Source organism: Cryptomeria japonica, chromosome 6 (assembly GCF_030272615.1).
Source record: "Cryptomeria japonica chromosome 6, Sugi_1.0, whole genome shotgun sequence".
In the NCBI taxonomy this organism is placed as follows: Eukaryota; Viridiplantae; Streptophyta; class Pinopsida; order Cupressales; family Cupressaceae; genus Cryptomeria; species Cryptomeria japonica.
The window spans coordinates 218,393,437-218,400,005 of record NC_081410.1 but is presented as its reverse complement, the minus strand read 5'-3'; positions in this window follow the sequence as shown (position 1 = coordinate 218,400,005).

Below are 6,569 nucleotides of genomic sequence, written 5' to 3'. Positions count from 1 at the left end.
ATTCTGCAGATAGTTACTTGTGAGTTTCATCTCACCTTGGTTTTTCCCATTTGGGTTTCCATGTCAAAATCTCTTGTGTTATGGTGATTGTGCTTCTATGGGTGAATGCCTTATTTGCTATTTGGTTTGCATGTGTGTTAACTGGTTTGTTTGTTAAACTGTTTTACCGGTTTATTGCTAGACTATTAAAGTGTTTAAGTACAGTATTTTTTGGAATACTAATTCACCCCCCACTCTTAGTATTCATCAGTCTGTCCATCACACACCATGGCATGCTTCATGGTGTGTGGCGGGCACACACCCCTACCATATTTACCTTTCAATATTATTCGTAATGATAATGCTTGGGTGGAGGTATTACCCTAATCCTCACCACAGTCTATGACTATGGTGGTGGTTGGGGCCGTATCCCCTTCCCACCCTTTGTTCTTCCTTTCATTGTAGTGATGGTGGTTGGGTCTGTATCCTCGACACCCACCACTATCTCTGCAGTGATGGTGGTCGGGGTTACAAACCTAACCACCACAAATTTTGGTCTGAGCTATTTGCTAAGTGTCCGAAAGGTTTACAACCCCGCCCAACACTGTTTTTTATTTTCTTTGTATAAATATCGATCGGGGTTAAACCCCGCCCGATACAATTTAGTTTGGATTTCCTTTTTGAAGTGTCATTCAGAGTTGTAACCTCACCCGACACTCATCCATGGTTTTCCCTATATATTAAGTATAGATCAAAATTTTAAGTCCGATATACACTTAACTCAGTTACATTAATCTAGTGTATATCGAAGTTACAAGTCCGATTGCATTACTTTGTGAGTTTTTCCATTGATGTAAATCAGAGTTATAACTCCAATATAAATTAATTTTTGATATTGATTTATATGAAGTTCAAATCAAAATTCTAAGTTTGATATGCACTTGGTCTTGATTTTACACTTATGTTTAAAAGCAAATCCAACTTATAAGTCTAATTTGCACCCAATGCAGACACATACAAATTAATGATTTTTGATCAATTTGTGCTCAGTCGATGGAATTTTCCTATCAAATGAATATTTTTATGAAGGCTAATCATTTAAAATGATAATCTTTTCATTTTGCAGTGCATTCATTGCAAATGTCAGAAATACATTCATTGTTTCCTTCTTCTTGTGTGACATCAAATATTGACAATATCAGGGACATTGAGATTGGCCATGTGGATCTCGATGAGTTCTTGAAGATGGTGAAGTCACCACCTGTGTCTTACAAGATGGGGCCCACCATAAACAGTGAAATTCATTTGGTGGCTACTTTCCCCATGTCAGCTCAAAATCCAAAATTTGTGTTGGCTCTTGCCAATGGGTATGACCCTACCACCAGATCAATGAAAGATATGGATGGGAATAAAATACTCATAAAGATTGATGAGGGTTTATTTGATACAATTTTCAAATGTTCTCCTATAGATCACTATGTAGATATTATACAATCAACTGTGACTTATTTTGATAAAAATTCAGTGAAATGCAAGAGAAATATGGTTGATAATTTGATAAAAACACCTAGACCTACAATTTGTAGATGGCTAGAAACTCTTCCCCACAATGACTTCATTGAAGAGGTCAATAATCTCATTACTCTTCTTAGCAAAGTAAAAGGATTTCCAACTTCGTATACTTATCACAAATGGATGTATCAATACATTCAAGTCATCAGGCAAAATAAGAAGAAGATCTTCTAGGGCAAGCAAATTGCAAATTCTCTATGTGAACAATTGACCAAGGTGCCTACCACCTTGAAATTCTACATGACTTCTTATCTTGTCTATGTAGCTACCTTGATGAGGCATTTTCCAGGTCTATCATCTATAGGAGAGTCAAGTTATTGTTTACAAGTAGTTCTCTTAGGTAACTCTCTTGGAGAGTTTACACCATTTCAAGAGGGTAAATGATGTTTTCTTTGCTCACTACATGTGTTTATTTGACAAGGAACTTCAGAAAAAAGAGTGTTAGATTAAGAATGGAAGGTAGTGAGTGAATATGGTTGCATTTTCCTTCAATTTCATACCTTCACATATATTAGAATTGGATTTTTTGATAGAGAACCCTTCATGCTCCCAAGGTATCCATCTGATAAGATAATACTTGTGGAGATGGCTCGCCAAATGATTTCTATCTATGAGCATCAATGTGGAGCTCATAAGACAGGTATCAATTTCTCCATCACTATAGAGATATATTCTATCAATTCCATCTACAAGGCTTGTGCCATGGAGGAAGATATGAGAAGGGTGACTATTAGGTTCTTAAAAGTTAGAAATTTATTTGACTATAGGGGCATGAAGAATAAGATTAAGAATAACTACACACATATCCATTGAAATGAAGATGTGTGGGTAGATTGCAAGACAAAAGAAGATGCAAAGAATGAATTACTATTTTTTGATAGTAGAACAAATTGAAAATTTTGATCTTGTTGATGTTCTTGAATATATTGAAGAAGATGGTGATATTCTTGATCCTACATATGAAAAAAACAAAGTTGTTGGATTACCTCTTCCTCTCATACAATGGTTCCAAAAGGAGAATACTTCTACAAGGGCCAAGTTTCAAAAGATCCTTGATAATACTACTACTTGGTTGAACCTACATGGTGTATAGATGAAGCCTTTCCAAATTGAAGATGATGTTGCAGGCCCCAAGGGAAAGACTTTTGAATTAAGAACCAATAATAGGCAAGATCCCGTGACTCCTAAGGGTCCTAAATTCAAATTCACTATTGGAAAGGGAAAATCTCAAGGTGAGTCTTCAACTCAAGAGACTAAAGTTCATGATGAAGTCGAAGGAGAAGAAGAAAAAAATGAGGATGAACAACTCCAAGGGGAAGATGAAACAAAGAATGAACAGGAACAAGAAGAAGGAGAATTTGATGAGGAGGGAGCACCTGAAATACAAAGTGCTTCCCATTCTCAAGAAATGCATAAAGGTATTCCTCCTACATCATGTGATATCACAGTGAATGAAAATGCTTCTTTGCCACCTTGGCTAGTTTCTAACACTCCAAAGAGAAAGAAGCAAGCCATCTCTCCTGATGACTTTGATTTCATCCAATTAGTACCAATTAAGCCCAAGGTCACAAAGAAGGCCAAAACTTTGTCCAGGTTGAGAATAGATCAATCCAAGAACAAGTATGTAGAAATGGTAATTCCTCCTCCAGACATGGATTTGGATAAAGTATAGGATACTGATTATGTTATCAAATGAATTGATTTGGGCAAACAAACACATGAGGGTACAATTGAAGATGCTCAAACCCCTTTCCAACATCTTGTGGCAATGTTGAATGAGGAGAAAGTCAAGAAAGATATCTTGAAAAGACAAGTTGATCAACTCACGAAGGTCCTAATAGAGATTACCAAATCAGTAGAGGTAGTTGAGCGAATCACTTCTTTAGTGGATGAACAAATTATCAAACAAGATGAACAGGTGAATTCTTATGGGAGAATAGTTGGTGAATGGATGGATAGACTTCTAAGCTAGGGAACACGTCTCTTATGTTCAACAATTACTCTTGTCAATAATCTGGTGGAGGTAAAAATTGAAATTGATAAAACTTTGAATTTGTTTTCTAATGAATTAGAAGCACATGAGAAAGACTTTGACTCTTGGTTGAAGTTAGAAGATTTCCAGTTAGATATTCTAGTTGATAATGGAGTGATCCCTTTAAGGGATATGTACATTGAGCAAAGAGAGATTCTGAAACATTAAATGAGTATAATAGAAGTGCTTATCAAAGATCTAAGGAAAATACATAAAGAATGTAATGACAAACAACAAGACATCATTGAGAAAATATCAACTCTTCCTTGCACTTTCCTTGATAAGAACTAGAAGCCATCATGAAGATGCCATCATCAAAAATTTTAGTCTGCTAATTGGTGAAGAGGTTGACAAGCAGGCTTTCTCATTATCCTCTATTGATAAGCTAGTGGATATCCAAGTGAATCTGGATTATCTAGCCTTGCTTCTAAAGAAACACAAGAAATTCTACGTGAACCTCGAAGATTCTATCACCCGGGTCAAGGTCATCACAAGTCACACTAAAGGACCTGACCAAGAATAGATGAAAGCATTTCTGCAAAAGTTTGAGAAATTTATGAAGTGGGGTTAGAAAGGAGTGTCTGATGACCTCTAGCAATTTTTATAGTAGATGCATTTTTGAATAAGACATTGACACTTAAAGTGTCAATTTTGTATTTAGTTTTTGCACTTAGGCAATGCATTTGTCCTAATTCAAATTGAACTCTACCTTTGACTTGGTCACAAATTGGTTGTAGTTTTCCTAGTTTCATGTTTCACCTCTCTTCTATAAATATGATGTTGCTCATTGTAATATTCATCCATTATCTTTAATCTATATGCCGAAACTCTGTCGAAGTGAAGATAAAAAGTGAAACTTTGTGTTCCTCTTGTGATTTTGCAAATTTGATGAAATAAGAAGAAAGCTTTGACATCCAAACTTTGTGTTGGATTCATTTGTGTCTATGGTGAGAGTATTCTTATGTCATTTTCATTGTAAATTATTATTTACTCAAGTAAAGGTGTGTTGAGAGAATATTATTAAAGTGTAGAGGCAATTGTTAACTTGTGAACTTTGTGTGATATCTTGACTATTGTTGTCAAAGTAAGGAATTGGTGATCGTAATATCATTTTTAAGACTTGTGCTTCATTTTGGTATTTTCAAGTTAAAAATAGTTGATTTATATATTAATGTTTCACTTTGAAGACTTTGTGCTTGACTGTGTAATCTTGGAAAAGGAAATAGTAACTTGAAGGCTTTAAGCTTCATATTATTATTTCACAAAAGCATTATCAAAGGTGAAGCTAAGAATCATTTTAAAGACTTTGAGATTTATTTTGATTTTCTTGGTTAACTCTTTGGGTTACAGAAGAATTTGTAAAAAGGTTGATAGGACAACAGTGAATTTAAGACTTTGAGCTTAAGCACTCTTTCCAGTCTCGGAGAAGCAACATAGGACTTTGCGCCTTTATGGACACTTTGCTTCTTTTCTTATCTATATTATATTGTTCTTGCTTTCCAAGTTGATTTGTAACAAAGAAATTGTAAGAATTATTTCTACTCTATATTGTAAATTCTTTCTTCAAAAGAGTGGACGAGAATAACATCTATCAGAGGATAGGATGATGTACCTCCCATGTTAGAATAGGAGTTAGAAAATTATATCTTATTTTACTATAATAGAGTAGTGAATCATAGGGGGAGCCTTCCCTTAATAATTAGGAGAGATTTAATCTCATGTTGTTGTGGTTGAAACCACAACTTTGTGAACTCTTCTTGAGTTGAAAATATTTTGAACCAACACAGTTTATTCTTATCAATATTTTGTCTCTCTCTCTTGTGTTATTCATTGTGCTCTAGATCTTGGCTAATTTGATAAATTCTTACATGGTATCAGAGCCATTGGGGCTTTCTTAAGTAGTCTATTTGGAGAGATCTTGGAGCATTCATTTTTTTGGATATAGGGAGTTACACATTTTGGGGGCATGCTATGGTGATTTTAACCTTACCATTGCATCTAGGAGACCATTTCCATGAATTTTGAGTATAAATTTGCCTATATTTGGTGCAAATCAGTTTTTGGGCTTTGGAGGAAAAATTTACACAATTTGGGTAGTACAATACAATTTTGCAAAATAATTTTTTTTTTTTTTTGCAAATATTTTTTATATTTCATTTAGTTATTTTTTTAGTTTTTTAATTATTTATAAAATTTATATTATTATTAACAAAAAAATATATTTTATGGGGGTGCCCCCCAAACCATACCACAGACTCTACTTTTTTGCAGAGCCTGCCACCACCACCACCACTTGTAGTCTTCTAGTGGCCACCTCACCTCCAATCCATGTCGTCGTCGTGTTTCTACCCCCACCATCATGTTTCTTCTCTCGTGGCTCCTTTGCGCCCCTGCCACTAACAGCTCCTCCATTTTCCCGACACTTATTTTCACCAACCCCAGCCCTACCGGCCACTCTTCTATCCGACATTGATCACCAGCCGCCTATCTTCCACTGCCGCCTTGCCTTCGGCTTCGGCTATTATAGAACCTCCTCACTCAGGCCCTACTTCCATGAGGCCTTAAATCATTCAACCAGCTATACTCCATCAACCACCATGTGTAATGCCCCGCCAGGAACCCTAAAGGAAAACAACACAACTAGGCAACTAAAGGGTGAATTTTTTTTTTTTTTAAAGATTAAGTGCATTAATTATAACAATATCATGTTTAATAACACAACGAAAGTCTAACCCATGATTTTCTAAGGGTTACCAATGAAGATTAATTCATAGATTATATTAACACCATGGTTAATCCAATTGTCCATCTAATTAGGAATAAATGCTTAAGATAAAACCTACACATACATCTAAATTCCATAATGAAAGAATCAAAGTATTCCAATGCATTTATTTTCCCATAGATCATATATACAAAAGATAAAAGCAACTGAATTTACATACATTCCACCGATATAATAATACAATATCCATAAATACATGGC